The sequence below is a fragment of the Lathamus discolor genome, chromosome 1 (genome assembly GCF_037157495.1).
Source record: "Lathamus discolor isolate bLatDis1 chromosome 1, bLatDis1.hap1, whole genome shotgun sequence".
Taxonomy (NCBI): Eukaryota; Metazoa; Chordata; class Aves; order Psittaciformes; family Psittacidae; genus Lathamus; species Lathamus discolor.
This window is the reverse complement of record NC_088884.1, coordinates 116,239,835-116,254,943: the sequence shown is the minus strand read 5'-3', so window position 1 is coordinate 116,254,943 and position 15,109 is coordinate 116,239,835. Positions and strand designations below refer to the sequence as shown.

At 38.1% G+C, this 15,109-nt stretch overlaps 1 protein-coding gene across 2 annotated transcripts in view; it reads left to right on the top strand.

Annotated features, from left to right (window-relative positions):
* Window positions 1–15,109, top strand: part of GRID2 (glutamate ionotropic receptor delta type subunit 2) — a 744,966-nt gene that overhangs the window by 85,261 nt on the left and 644,596 nt on the right. The gene's annotated exons all lie outside the window — the stretch shown is intronic.

Below are 15,109 nucleotides of genomic sequence, written 5' to 3'. Positions count from 1 at the left end.
ATACTGTGATATGGTTATTGTTGGATAACTGCTTTTCCCATTCTGGAGGAAGAAAAAGGAAGTTGTGGTATTCATTGCTTAGCCTATTTTAGCCAGCATAGTTACTTCACAGAGCAGATCTCAGTATTAATGATGCTTATATAAAACTAGAATTTTATTAATATATTGAAGGTGTCTAGAAACAGTAGGTTGTAATAGATTTCAGCTTATTCCTCAAGAAGTGGGGTTGGAATAAAGCAAATGAAAATTATTCCAAGTATTTCATAGGCAGTTTCATAAAGGTGGACTAACTTTCATATTTGCAACAGAATGAGAATCGTAGTATTTCCCCTTTTCACATTATGACTATTTTTAATAATAAATAAATGAATTTAAAATATCTTTTTGGTTACGTCTAGCTGTCTTAGTCCAAATCTTTTTTCTTCCCTTCAAACTAAACGGCACAGAATAGAGACCTCAGCACTTGTGAGTGCTTTGAGTATATCATAAAAATTTTGCTTCCCTTTTAGCCAACAGTTCTAAACCATCTTTTTGCTTTGGTGGATCTTTTCTGGGGATGACTCATCCCAAAATTCCATTTAAAAATCTCTGAGGAATCTCACATTCTTTTCTGCCTGGGATATTTGAACTTTTGCAGCTGTGAAAAGTAATAAAACCAATATAAAAATTAAGCTGATTGAATGAACCAGAAGGGAGCAACACAGGTCTCTTTCCAGCTATTCTGTGTAGGCTGAGATTGGACTTACACAGTTCTTTTCTGCTACTTCTATTCTACCACCTCATTATTTTGTGTAATAAGTACAAATAAGTACATCCTGTATGGAGGTAAATATCTTTTCTGCAGCAACACAAAAAGCTGTTATATTGTTGAGACACATATTTGTGGTCACAGCTTAGATGCATGTCCTTCTCTGACTTCAGAAATTCAGCTTACAAGGCCATTAGAGTGATATTTGCTTCCTTCTGTCAGAAAATAAAATGTTGCTCTGACATGGGTAGACTTTTTAATAAAATGGTATCAGTCTTACTTAAAGAGCTTAAATAATTTAAAGAAAGACCTTAAGCTTCTGTGGTTCCTATCTGAAGAATCAGCATTCAATAAATTTGCAGAGTAATTTAGGGAAGTTTGAGATGCCTACAGTGTAGGTTCAGGCATGTGTTTATTGCCCTTTTTCTTTATATGTTTTTTCCACTCTAGTTACTTTTGATCTGAACTTGTGCACTCTTCATCTATTAGGTTGCTTTTGCTCTCCAGTGAAGGCCATTGTTATGGTTGAAAGTCTATGCGGTGAATGCCACTGTTCTGATCTTTGACACTGGGTGGGTGTAGCAACGTCAGGGTAAAAGTTTCCTTGGTGTTTTTGTAGCAGGTATCTGACACCTAGAAATGATTCAGACTTTCAAACAGAATGTTTTTTTTCAGAGACACTTCATCAAAAAATTACATGATTTGTGTGAATGTAATTTTGACAATTTTCAGTAGCAAAAAAATTCAAATGAGTTAAGAATATCTATTAAGAGAGAAAGGATAATTTCCTTTGATAAAACATTTCATATTATAATGCCAGAAACTGTAGCATATCCAGCCTAAAATGAAATAAAAATGTTCTAGTAAAAATTTTAGAATGAAATGAACCTTAAATACACAGAAGGGGCAGTAGTTTTACTTTTGTTGGAGTCAAAACAGCAAAAACTGAAATGTTGGGATATTCTTCTAAAGGCAGCTTTCTAACAAAGCTGCTGTTGGATTCTTGCTTTAGTTTTTTCACTCATAGGTAGGAATAGGAGTTCACTCTAAAATGAATAGAAGGGACCAGTCTGCTGCTGTGATGATTGGCCTATCCAAATTTTAAAGGTTTTGCAAACGATTTTATGATAATACCTGGGATTTTTCGGATGCATGCATCAGTCTTAAATAACAGAAAGGATGAATGCAGCATAGAAAATTATTTTTCTTGACTATAACCTTCATTTATTCAAGTCTTTGAAGTTATGTTTGGAGCAGGGTAGCAGAAGAGAATCATTATTATTATGGATGTAGTTTTAAAAAGAAAAATCCACGGCTTCAAGTTTTGTTGCTGTGTGAGGTGGTTTTGGTTTTTTTTTTTTTCTTAAAAAGCCAAGAACAGCAGAGCAAATTAAAAGGAAACCTTAGGTAGTTTGTTACTTACTTATTGCTCAGTATTTTGTGGCTACATTGAGACATCAAGCATTCTGGTGTGATGAATTTATTGTAAAATATTGTTGAACTAAGTGATGTATAAAGCTGGTGCATTACTACAGCGTTTGCAAAATTGTAAGAGGAGGATCTCTTCTTTTAAGAATGGACTTCTCAGTTTCACTGATGGAAGTGTAGGCTGATTTTGTTTCTTACAAAAATTATTTGAATGTTGCAAGTACTTGCTAATGAATTACTTGGTTGTTTTTGAAATAAGGTCCTGAATGTGAGAATACTGAGATGTGTAACTCTGCTTCTTGTTGATAATAACATCCTTTATTTAGCTTTTACAAAAATATCTTATTGGTACTTTTCACTTCAAAATTTTATAACTAGCTAAACAAATAATTTTTTTTGGTGAAAATTTGAGTTATCGAAAACTAATGTTATGTGAATGTGGAGAAAGCTGATGACCTCAAGCTGTGGTCTGTCCAACTGCTTTTGAAGGTACTGCTAAAAAAAAAAAAAAGTAATGGATAAAGCAGTGAGTAAAATACCGCATGAAAATTTAGAGTGCTAGTCTTGGCTTTGAACAAAGCAAAGCTGATGTTTGCTTAGCCACAGAATAAGGTAAATTTAAGCATGGTTTCTGTGAACAAGAGGACAACATAAAATGCCTTGCAGATCCTTGTGGACTGCCTCCTGATATCCGCATTGTTTTTGCCAGGAGAAATGCAATGTCACATTCTCCTGCACTGGAATGGAGCTTCTTACTCTGCTTCACTACTAATGTAGTCAGTGGAAGCTGCAGAACAGACGTTTCCAATTATAGGTTTCTGGTACCTGCGGTAAGTAGGAATGCACGTGATAGTATACACATTATTAAACTATTTTCACAATTTGGTAAATGCATTTCCAGCTGTGATTCCAGAGGTACTGGCTTGTACATGTGTGTGTATGGCCTTTCATTTTAGGATATCTGTGATGTTTATCATTATGCTTGCAGCATCAGTAAGAAACCATTTTAAGTGCTATGTATTATCTACATTTTAAAAATGGCTGAAGTACCTCAAAGTGGTATGATACTCATTATCACTGGTGAAGATGCATTGCAGGAAATATATATAGTAAAGTTCAGTGACAAGTGCTAGTCCTTTTTCTCAATAGAAATAGCAGTTCAGAAGACAACAGCAGCTGTGTAATAGAAATCTACTGGTTTGTCCAAATGCAAGTCCAGGATGGAAAAAGTTGTTTGGATACTGCCATGGAGGTATCTATGACATACATATATAGGGATATAAATGGATTATGGGTGACTGGGAATCAGAATTTGGCAACATTGAGTAAGAATATGGAAGATTGACTTGCAACAGGTTGTCTCTTATATTATCTAATCATTGTCAGGTTTGCAGCCTTTTGGGTTTGTAAGATGTTAATAGAATTAAAAGAAAGTGAGGGGGAGGGGAGCAGCAGGAGAAGAGAGCCTAATTTTTGTGGGGTGAATTTTAAGAATGTATAAAAGAAGAGATATTTATGATCCTGTCTGTATTAATAAGTGGGATGTAATAAAATGCTATTTTAGAAAGACTAATCTTATAAAAACTCCATATTGCATGTTTAAGCTGTTGGCTACTTCATTTATACGTGGAAAAAGAGAATTCTTCTTTCTTCAGCTGAAAGTAATGATGCCCAAGGCCCTCCCTCCTCCTTCTTTTAAAGATTATTTTTTCTTCTTAAGTTTTCACTTAGGTCAGTAAAACCTGCATTAATACATGACTGGCAATGACTTACAAAATTATCTTTGTTTAACCTTGTAGGAGATCAGTTTGTCTTTGCGTGCAAACTGTATTCCTCTTCTCCTGTCGACAGTTCTTGCCTCTTTCATGACCCAAAATGAATACCAATGAAACTGGGGTGACTGACAACAGTTTCTCTGTGGAGGATGCAGTAGTTTTTTTGCTTTCAAATAGGAATCTAAATATAAACTTTTAAAGACTCCCAGGCTTCTTACTCTGTTATTTCTTCATATTCTCATAGTCACTCAAATTATAAACATACCAATGAAATAATGGATTATTATCCATGTGAAATTGAAATGCATTATTGCTGTTAAATTAACTCAGCTGCTCAGCAAAATATGTAGGGTTCTGTGAGAAAGTGCTATGGCAAAGGGTCTTTTCATGCTGAAAAGACAAAGAGGTATAGGATAACACACCAAGGTCTGAAATTAAAAGGTGATAATATTAATGGAGTTTGGATGGAACTTGAGATTTGGAAAACATGCTAATAGTTTTCAGTTTTGAGGAGATTATGGGGATTTAAAAAGCATGATGAGCTGGAATAAGAGAAAAATCCTTGCAGAATACTAAGTGAACTACTATGTTCTAAGGATTATGAAATTACCATCGTTGTCTTTGTAAATGAAAAAATTCAGCCCAATACCAAGTGTAATTTCACTAACAAACTTCTATATGTGTTAGATTAAAGATTTATTGTGGAAGCATGGCTTTACTATGTTAAGGGAAAAGCAAGTGAATAGAGACATTTTTTTCTTCCCAAATTGACAAGGCCTTGGCCAATCACAATGTCTTCTTTTTCCTTGAAGAAATAATAGGTGAGCTGTGTGTGCCTGTATGTACTCATGTAGTCTCTGCCTGGCAAGACATGGATTGTAAATAGATGGGGGTGTGGATTTTTTTTCTTCTTTTTCTCACACCCCCCCCCCCTTTTTTTTCCTGTTTCCCTCTTTTTTTTATCTCTTTATTTTTTTTTTTTTTTTTTTTTTCTGAAGCACAGTTTAGTTGGGGAAGTTGTAACACCATGGAAAAACAAAAATTGACATTTGGAAACTTCAGTGGAAACTGCAGCCACTCCTAAGCATCCTCACACCCACCCCCCTTTTATATCTCTGTGGGATCAGAGCAAGTGGTGGGTCAAATGGGCTTCCAAGTTCATGCACTGCTGCACCAAACTGTAAATTGTTCACCTCTACCCAAATCTCTTCTTTCCGTTTCAGGGTCAGTTTCTGTATACTTGTTTTTGACAATGCTGCTTATATCCTGCTGTACGTGTGTGTGTATGGGGAATGGATGCTTGATCATACATGTGATATGCAGGTAGACTCCACAACTCATTGAAGTTGTAAAGTAGGTATTCTTTATTCAGCACTGAGGTGCATGGGGGATCACTCCTCCTAAGGCATGCGCACCCCAGCGTTGTTTTCCTCTGTATTTATCCTCTAAACTATTACATATGCATTAGATTACACAACACACGTATACATATTCATTACTTATCCCCGTTTCACATTATAATGAGGTAAAAGGTCCTTGCTTGTGTAGTGTCTCCTGGTGGTTGTAGGCGAGGGTCTCAAGATGAAGTAAACGAGTCTTCCTTGAACTTTTCACCTCTAGTCATTGTGCATGTTCCCTGGTGATTTAGTCACTGTCCAAACCACAAAGCTGATTTCAGCCGGTTTAGGGGTCCAGAGAACAGTAACCAAGTTACTGTTCCTTCCTTTTATCAATAGCCTTGGTCCTCCCACCCTGTTCCGGCAAGCATGATAAGTGTTGAGCACGTATTTGTTGAGTAAGCATGAGTAAGCAGTAACATTGTTAAGCAAGTGGCTTAACCCTAACCCCCCTGTGCATGGTTAACCGCATCACATGGGAGAAGGGTTATTGTGTCTTAGATTTGCATCAGTCTTGATTATCAGTCCTCAGACTGCAGTTATAAAAATGGGCTTAGCTGACAAAGCTGATGGGGTAGTTCCTACCAGCCAGGTTTCCTGAGGTGACATTAAGCTGGTTTTTGACTAAATGCCACCCAGCAAAAATAATTTCATGTATCTGGTATATTACGCAGTAAATCCTAAAATGCATTGTCATGCTATCTGTCAGAAGCTCTTCATAATATTGGGCTTTGAAGAGTAAGAGTTTGGTAGATAACTGAAATTTGGAAGTTCTAGAACTAGAAATAAAACCAAGCATAACTTGGCAAATAACTGGAAAATTGATTCCAGTACCTGACATCATGACTATACAAATTCAAGCTTTCATTATTTCACCGTGTTAGAGTTCTGAGAGAAAGTAACTGAACTTCTGGGATGTCTGAGACACTTTTATTAGAGTATAAGGATGTCCTTTTATTACAAAGGAGAAGTTTAAGATGCTATTTTTTAGGTGGATAATATGTGCCATCCCACAACGTAAGACTTTTCCCATCTCCTGTGATTACTTATGTCTAGTACCAAAGCAAGAATGAAGGGCTTTGGCATCAGTGCAGCCTAACAAAGGGAGACTCTCTCCCCTCGCATGATTGTTTTCTATGTACCTTAAAAAGCCTGGTCACATTATCTGTGGATTGTTTCAGTGAGGAGAAATTGTTGATGAAAGCTGATATTGTGGATGCAATTGTAGTTAAGTACAAAGGATGTATTAAATCCAATCTCTCCATGCATTAGTGAAATCAAGTAAGAGCGAGCTTCTTTGCTGACATCAGTCAACATTTTTGAGGAGGCATTTGTCTTAAAATTCATGAACATTCTCTTCCAATACTTTTTGCTAGGTTTTGGTTTTTTTTTCTGTTGTTTTTTCATTTTGTTTTTCTTCTAAGTTTCCTTTCAAATGTACATCTCTCTGGGCAGTTTCACCTTTGCCTTAGTTTGTGATACTGATAGTTGTCTAGCTCTAGAGAGTCTTTAGACTCCTAATAGTTGTTAAAACTCTACATAGTCCCAGGCATCTGCTTCCATAGTGGGTCTTACTGCTATATTAAATTAGGTTGAAAATTACTCTTCTGTTATAGTACACAATATTAGGCTTTTGGTTCTTTGAGTATTTTTCATTCCTTCCTTTGGGCTGAACAGCCTTCCTGGTACACTGTTTAGGTTATGCTACAGTGCAAGCACAGCTTTGTAACTCAAGTAAGAAATTCAAAATAGTTAAGGTATTAGGGAACGGTATCTCCCCTGTATGACCCCATGTTTTTTTCCTCTCTGTCGTGGTTTAAACCCAACCACAAAAGCTCGTTCACTCACCCCCCGCCCCCCGACCCTCCCAGCTCCCGGAGGGATGGGTAGGAGAATCAGGAGAATGTAACTCCCATGGGATGAGATAAGAACAGCCCAGTAACTAAGGTATAACACAAATCACTGCTGCTACCACCAATGATAATATTGATAAGATAAAATAACAAGAGAATACAATACCACCGCCAAACAAGTTCGACCCCCCCGAAGAGAGAGTGTGCCCTTCCAGGTAACTCCCAGTTGCTTTCCTGGGCATGATGTGCTGTGGTATGGAATACCTCTTTGGCTAGCTTAGGTCAGGTGTCCTGTCTCTGCTTCCTCCCCGCCTCCACTCGTCCCCGGCAGAGCACGAGACTCACAAAGTCCTTGGCCAGAATAAACATTACTTAACAACAACTAAAAACAATCGGTGTTATCAGCTCTCTGCCCAGGCTGGAAGTCAAAACACAGAGCTTGCACCAGTTACTAAGAAGGAACAAAATGGCTACTGGTAAACCCAGGACACTCTCCCTTTTAAATTTCTTTTAGTCATGCAGGTTTTATCCTGTTTATCCCATGGATTCAGTGCCATACAACTTATTCTGTCTACAGTTCTGCTATGGGCTCTGTGCTTAACCATAAAGAATATACGTATAACCTGTCCTGGTCCCCTCGTATAAAGAGGATCAGAACTCATCATCTTATACAAGATGGCTGTGTTGGACATAAACCTCAGAATAGAAATACAGGGCTTTGATTCTTGCCAGTGTCTGACACCTAAGTAATGATCTTGCAGCAGTTTATTGAACTACTAATATAGTAGCACTACTCAGAAGTAAAATGTGACAAATGTAGTGTTTTATAGAAATACACTCTTTAAACGAGAGTAATTTTGAGTTTTACAGAGACATCACCATTAATTTATAGTTTATAGTAGTGCCTAGAATGTGCTAAATTTAAATCTATAAGGAAGAATTTAAGTCTTAAAGGAGGGGATCCCCTCCCCCCCCAAAAAAAAAAAAGTGGGGAGCACTTGTGCTGTAAAGAGAGATGACATGCTAATAGTGAGGCCTGGTAAGAATATAAAGGTTTCACTCTCATAATCCACCAGCTGCCCCTAGCATTATTAATTTACATGGTGTTTGTGGTTGCATTTGGGTTTTTTGGAGTTAGACTAGTTATTGTGACAAAGTTAGCTGTTATTGATGTGAATCCTTCCGGTGAAGGACAGGGAGTCATTATAAGTAGCCATGTGAATAGTCTTCCTCCTTTATCAGTTACCCGAATTGTGTATGATTCACTAACTTCAATTCCAATCTATCTGAAAAGGATGCATAATCCTTTTGAAAAAGAAAGCTTGAATATCACTGGATTACTCCATCTGTACAATGTGCACTTAAATAGGAATAGAAATGAGTCACTAATACAAATACATAATTGTCCCAATTAGGTGGCTGTGCATGGCTATGCTTGCCTGCTTGCCTCCCCTTAAATGATGGATTTCCTGAGCAAAGAGGCATTTTGTTAATTTGATGACTATACTTACAAACCAACTGTTGTCAGTTTTTTATTGAGCTGTTTTCAGTGAAGGATAGGTTATTGTGCTTAGTGGTTTGTCAAGTACTTAAAAGAATGATGGCTGCATGCAGTGAGGTATGTAAAGGATTCATGGTAGCAACAAAAGCAGCAAAACAAAGTGTGAAAAATTTCATGTTTGTTCTTTCTACATACCATTAATTCTGTAAGTGAACATCTACTCAGGATTCCCTGCAGCTGCAGTGCTCTCTGAGGAATAAATAAAAGCAGCATGTGAATAATTTTGTCTTCTTCTTCCCCACCTGCTTACTCCATGTGTTGGTTTTGCTGCAGGAACTATGATTGCCTACGACTTTCATTTTTTTATTTCTCAGAAAAGCCTAGCTGAGACTGAAATGGATTGGGATTTTAAACTGTTCGGCTTTCTCTTTGATACTGATTTTGGTTATCCTGCTATTTGACCCTGTTTGTGGCAGGAACTGTTACTGCTTATGTTACTGCAATTCACCCTTGATATTAAAGTGGTCTAAATGAACTAAAAATTAAAGCCAGAATTCTGATTATTTCCCTTCTCACCCCTCAACCCCCAAGTAGGAAGCTCTGATTGGATTTCCTTTGCATATCACCTACCTGGGAGAGGATCATTCATTATAAATATGGTTTAGTAAAAGACTTTTGGCAGCCAGCTGAAAGAGCAACTTCTGTGTTTAAGCCTAAGGGAACTTAAATCTCAGTCTTTCTGTTGATGATCTAGAAGAGCAACAGCAGCAAACCAGCTTGCCATCTTGGCAATGAGAGAGAGCTTGACGCATGAATTGAAAAGCTCGTACTGTAGGAAGAACAGTTTAAAGGTCCTCAGTCATCAATACTGTATTTGACTATGCTTTCGGAGTTTTTTTAGCAGGAATTGGTTGTGTCATTTGCTTGTAAAAGATTCCTAGGTTGGGAGTCACTAGTTCTCTCAGTGCTTAGAACCAGAGGAAAGAGAGAGAAAGCTGGTTTTCCTCAAATCTTAGACTATTTACCATGAGTTTATCCAATGTATGGTTTTAGTCACATTTATTGAAGCTATTACATAGAAGATTCTTTTAAGCTAGCTGTAAATAGCCTATTGTGTCCCAGGCTGCTTACTGGAAGTGAATGAATGTCTAATAACTTCTTTCAGGCCCTGGGTGCAAGTCTCTACAGTCATGTGGGATCTCAAATGGAAGTTGTTTGTGTAAGTGTGCAGATTTGCTGCCATTGGTCCCATGCCTTGGTTTGTCCATTCACGTTTCTGAGGTGGAAGTACAATTGAAATATGTATTTCTAACAGTTGTCTTCTGAACCTGGAGTGCGTTTGAACAGAGTTGCCTCTCTGATGTCAAAGAGGCAAAAAGGGAAGTAAACCGAAGTGAGCTGAAGGCTGGCTGCCCAGGCAAGTTTTCATAAGAAGAAATTGAGGCTTTGTGCTGCAGTTGGACAAGCTTCAATACTGGAGAACTTCTAAATCTTATCAAACATTTTAATGGTCGCCAGAGCTTCCAAAGCTGTGAAAGCAATCTGGGAAGATTACTAGATATTTAGCACAATTTTCTTATTATCAGGCTTCCCTCGTGGGAAGTGTCAGCCTTTCTTAGTGTTGCAGTTAGCCTTGTTGAGAACAGTCACAAAACTGTAAAAATGAGGATGATCAATATTTTTATTAGCCTATTTTGACTGTAGAACTAGATTTTTACTATAGTCAAGATTAAGTTTAGGTATCCAGTATAGTAATGAATCCAGAAAGTTTCTCCTTACTGTAATCTCAACACAGAAAAAAAACAACAGTAAGCCATGTCAAGCTTGACAGTTTATTTTCAGTAATGGAAGTCCTGCCAGTTTTAGACAATCCTAAGTAGATGAGTTAAAGGCACTTGCTTGCCAACAGAAATTGGAAAGAAGTGACCAAGTAGTTGATGCACGTTAAATGAATATATGCTAATTCTACACAGGGGATGTAGAGATGGCTCTGCTTCATCGCACATGCCTAGCTTTTCTTTAGTGGCTGGCTTTTAGTTTGCTTGTTAACCTAATTTTCTAATTCTAAAAAAAAAAAAAAAAAAAAAATAGGAAGAAGAAAAAACCATCAGATATATTGAAGCAGATGTTTTGCTGCAGTGCTTGTACTTGTCACCAAAGCCTTTACACAGCTACATCCATTTGGTTTTTAATACTGCTCTGGGTTTTTCTTTACCCGTTAGATGAAACAAAAGTGTTACACCTTGCTTAGATCTCGTTAGTTTGCAGTGGCAATGTTCAAGAATATTGCCAAGAGCAGTTTATTTCCTCAAGCTTCTATTTCCTTCTTATTTTTTTAGGAAAAGAAAAAAAGGAAACTTAGATGGCAAATTGATGGCAAATAGTTCTCTGAATGAGCACTGAAGACCTGTCAATATATCAAATATAATTAAGTCTGTGAATGCAGATACAACATAGGTACACTTCACAGCCTGTTTGTAGTAGCACAGTGAGAACTAAAACACAGACACAATATCCTGGAATATATATATTACACTTGTTGCATTGTAGATCTGCAGTTCATTAATGTGTGCTGCAGCCTCCTAATTTCAGTGATCTCAGAGCTGATTCTAGACATCTTCCTGAATCTATTTCTGTTGGTAGGTGGTTTGTTTTTAGTTTTGTTTATTTGTTCCTCCCTCCCCTCCATCCCCCAAAGTGTCTGCTCTTATGGTGATTTTATTTAATGGGAAGAAAAACCTTCTGTATTCTATGATTAGATGTGTATTTCAGTGGAAATGTAAATGGTGTGACTTTTTTTTTTTCTTAAGAATTAAAATTCTGAGGACAAAGCAAAGAGAGGACTTAATACAGTTGCATAAATATTGTAGCATTTGCTTTGCTTTGTAAGCCTATTTTCTGCTTCATGGCAAAAGGACCATGTGTATGCACCTCTGTTTATATGTATATAAATCAAATATATTTTTACTGATTGTAATTTTTCTTGAGCCAAGTCATGCTGGCTAAGGGTCAGATAAAATTGTAATCTGAACAGTTGACACGTGCTACTCACGGGAGCTCAGATAGGCTAATTATATGTGCTGCTTGGACACCTGTTTAGGAAATAATTAGTCCCTTTATCAGATAATATATTAGATTCTTGTCTTTCACTTTAGTAAAGTCGGATAAAATTGCACTTTATATCTCCTAATGCAGTCTGTCACCAAGGCCCCAAATTACACAGAAAAACAGTGAGGCTAGTAGTTTCTATCTCATATATAGCTAGAGAGAATAGGTTTGTTGAATTTATTGCAAAAAGAGTTAAAAGGTTTTTTTCCCTCATTATATTAATATTCTTAAGAAAGTAGGAGGTAGCATAGCTAATGTCAACAATTTGGGGACTTTTGAGCTATAAATATCAGAGGCAGTTCTGAACAATCTCATAAAACAAAGTGTCATTGCTATTCCACAGTATTTGGATTCTCCTTTCAGTGTCCAGATCATTAGGAAACTATGAAGCAATCAAGTAATATAAGCTCAGTAAATGACTCATTCAATTTCTGTGCTTATAGGGGGTAGTGGAAGTGTGAAAGTCTGGTGGCTAAGTAGAGCCTGCAGTGCATGGTGAGTAGTCTTCCTGTGAGGACTACAGGGTTCTGAAAACTAGATATGTGTCAGCTGAGCATGGAAAAGCAAGTGCACTCTCATTTAGCTTTGGATTTTTTCATTCAAATGTAATCACAAAGCAGTCTGTAGCTTTAGGACAAGATGTCACTGCGTGGAAAGAGACCAAAAGAGCAAAGAAATCTAGAAATATAGTAATCTATAGTTCTGTGAGGAAGTGACTAGGTGGAGGGATGATGGTAGAGCGGTAGATGTAGTTTTTCTCGATTTCAGTAAGGCATTTGATACTGTCTCCCACAGCATCCTCATAGATAAGCTAAGGAAGTGTGGGCTTGATGATCAAGTAGTGAGGTGGATCGAGAATTGGTTGAAAGGAAGAAGGCAGAGAGTTGTGGTCAATGGCGCAGAATCTAGCTGGAAGTCTGTGACTAGTGGAGTTCCTCAGGGGTCGGTGCTGGGACCGGTGCTGTTTAATATTTTCATCAATGACCTGGATGAGGGAACTGAGTGCACCATCAGCAAGTTTGCTGATGACACAAAACTGGGAGGAGTGGCTGACACACCAGAGGACTGTGCTGCCATTCAGCGAGACCTGGACAGGCTGGAGAGTTGGGCGGGGAGAAACTTGATGAAATTTAACAAGGGCAAGTGTAGAGTCTTGCATCTGGGGAAGAACAACCCCATGTACCAGTACAGGTTGGGGGTTGACCTGCTGGAAAGTAGTGAACGGGAAAGGGACCTGGGGGTCCTGGTGGATAGGAGGATGACCATGAGCCAGCAATGTGCTCTTGTGGCCAAGAAGGCAAATGGCATCTTAGGGTGCATTAGAAAGGGAGTGGTTGGTAGGTCAAGAGAGGTTCTCCTCCCCCTCTACTCAGCCTTGGTGAGGCCGCATCTGGAATATTGCGTCCAGTTCTGGGCCCCTCTGTTCAAGAAGGACAGGGAATTGCTTGAAGGAGTCCAGCGCAGAGCCACAAAGATGATTAAGGGAGTGGAACATCTCCCTTATGAGGAGAGGCTGAGGGAGCTGGGTCTCTTTAGCTTGCAAAAGAGGAGACTGAGGGGTGACCTCATCAATGTTTACAAATATGTAAAGGGTAGGTGTCAGGATGATGGAGCTAGGCTTTTTTCAGTGATATCCAGTGATAGGACAAGGGGCAATGGGTGTAAACTGGAGCATAGGAAGTTCCACGTTAACATCAGGAAGAACTTCTTTACTGTAAGAGTGACAGAGCACTGGAACAGGTTGCCCAGGGGGGTTGTGGAGTCTCCTACACTGGAGATATTCAAGGCCCGCCTGGACAAGTTCCTGTGTGATGTACTGTAGGTTACCCTGCTCTTGCAGGGGGGTTGGACTAGATGATCTTTTTAGGTCCCTTCCAACCCTTGGGATTCTGTGTGATTCTGTGTGATTTTTACATGGTTCACATAAGAACCTCAAGTTTATAAGGCTGCCCCCTGCCTTCTGCCTTTTTTATTAGAGCTGTGTTTTTCCTCCTCTACATTGTAGACTTTCCAGTCTGCACCTGAATATTTAATTCAGAATTAATCTGTGTGCATTGAGAATGCTATGTTCCATGCTAGAAAGGAGAAAGGGATACTGAAAGAAGTGATAACAACTCAGATCTTCAGGTGTAAAGAGTCATTTTTGTGCTGTGAATAGGAAACAATGTTTCTAAGAATGACAGTGTTACAGTGGAGATGGATTGCTTTAGTTTAGGGAAGCAGACGTGTTGTGCAGTTAGGGTTCCTAAGCCTAAGAATTAATTTAAGCATGAGAGAAAGGAATATATCTTCCTGATGTCTGTGCAGGTGAAAATGTGACATCAGAGCTGAAAATTACATAGCCACCTCAAAGACTTGACTAAAAATGTGAATTCTAGAGGCTAGGCGTTGCCCAAGAGAAGGAGAGAATTTTAGTATCTTATTCATGCTCAAATCACCATGGAAGAGTTAGAATGAAATAGATGATATTTGGAAACAAATTTCTCAAGAACAGCTCTTCTGACATGATTAAATTCCCAACAATTCTTTGCAATCATTTAATTTTTAATTCCAAAGAAGAGACTAACAGTGACAGTTATCAGTTTATTTTCTTTGATTGTATTGAATTTTGTATTTCTCTCTAAAGGATTAAAAAGAAGTATGTGGCACACGAACAACTAATTTTCCGAGCCCCTTACTACTTTAGTCACTAAACTACACCAACTTAAATGAAAGAGTTCAAAAGTTACAAAGCAGATGTTGACCTTAGCATACATTTAGTTTAGCAGAGGAGGTTGAGGTTGTCAGAGGCGAGACGTGCCAGACAGTTTTAGCAACTTCTCAGTAGTTTCTTGTAACTCTGGACACACTTTCAGCAGCAGTCTGCTTATTGGCGAAGTAATTTTTGACTTAGATTTACTGGATTACTGAAGAGCTTTAGAAAATTATCACTGGAGCATGTGTCTCACGCAAATGCCTGTCCTTTTTTCTTCGTTCAAAGCACATTCCTTTTATTCTATCGAGGATGCTACTTTACACCAGAAGTCGTACCTGACTTTTTAATTCTAACTCTTGCACTTTAACAGGGTTTTATTTCCTTCATGCCACAAGTAGTCATTAAGAGTAACTGCTTATCTTGAGAACACTGTGTTACCATGTATCCTTAGTGTTGGGGATCCTTGGAGTTTTAACTAGTTGTGTTAGTGTCATGACCATTCCTGGAGCTGTATCCTTGACATGATACTGAATTGCTTGCAAGATAATTATTATTTAGGTACAAGATGAGCGCCCTCAAATGAACAAGTCTCAAGGTATGCATA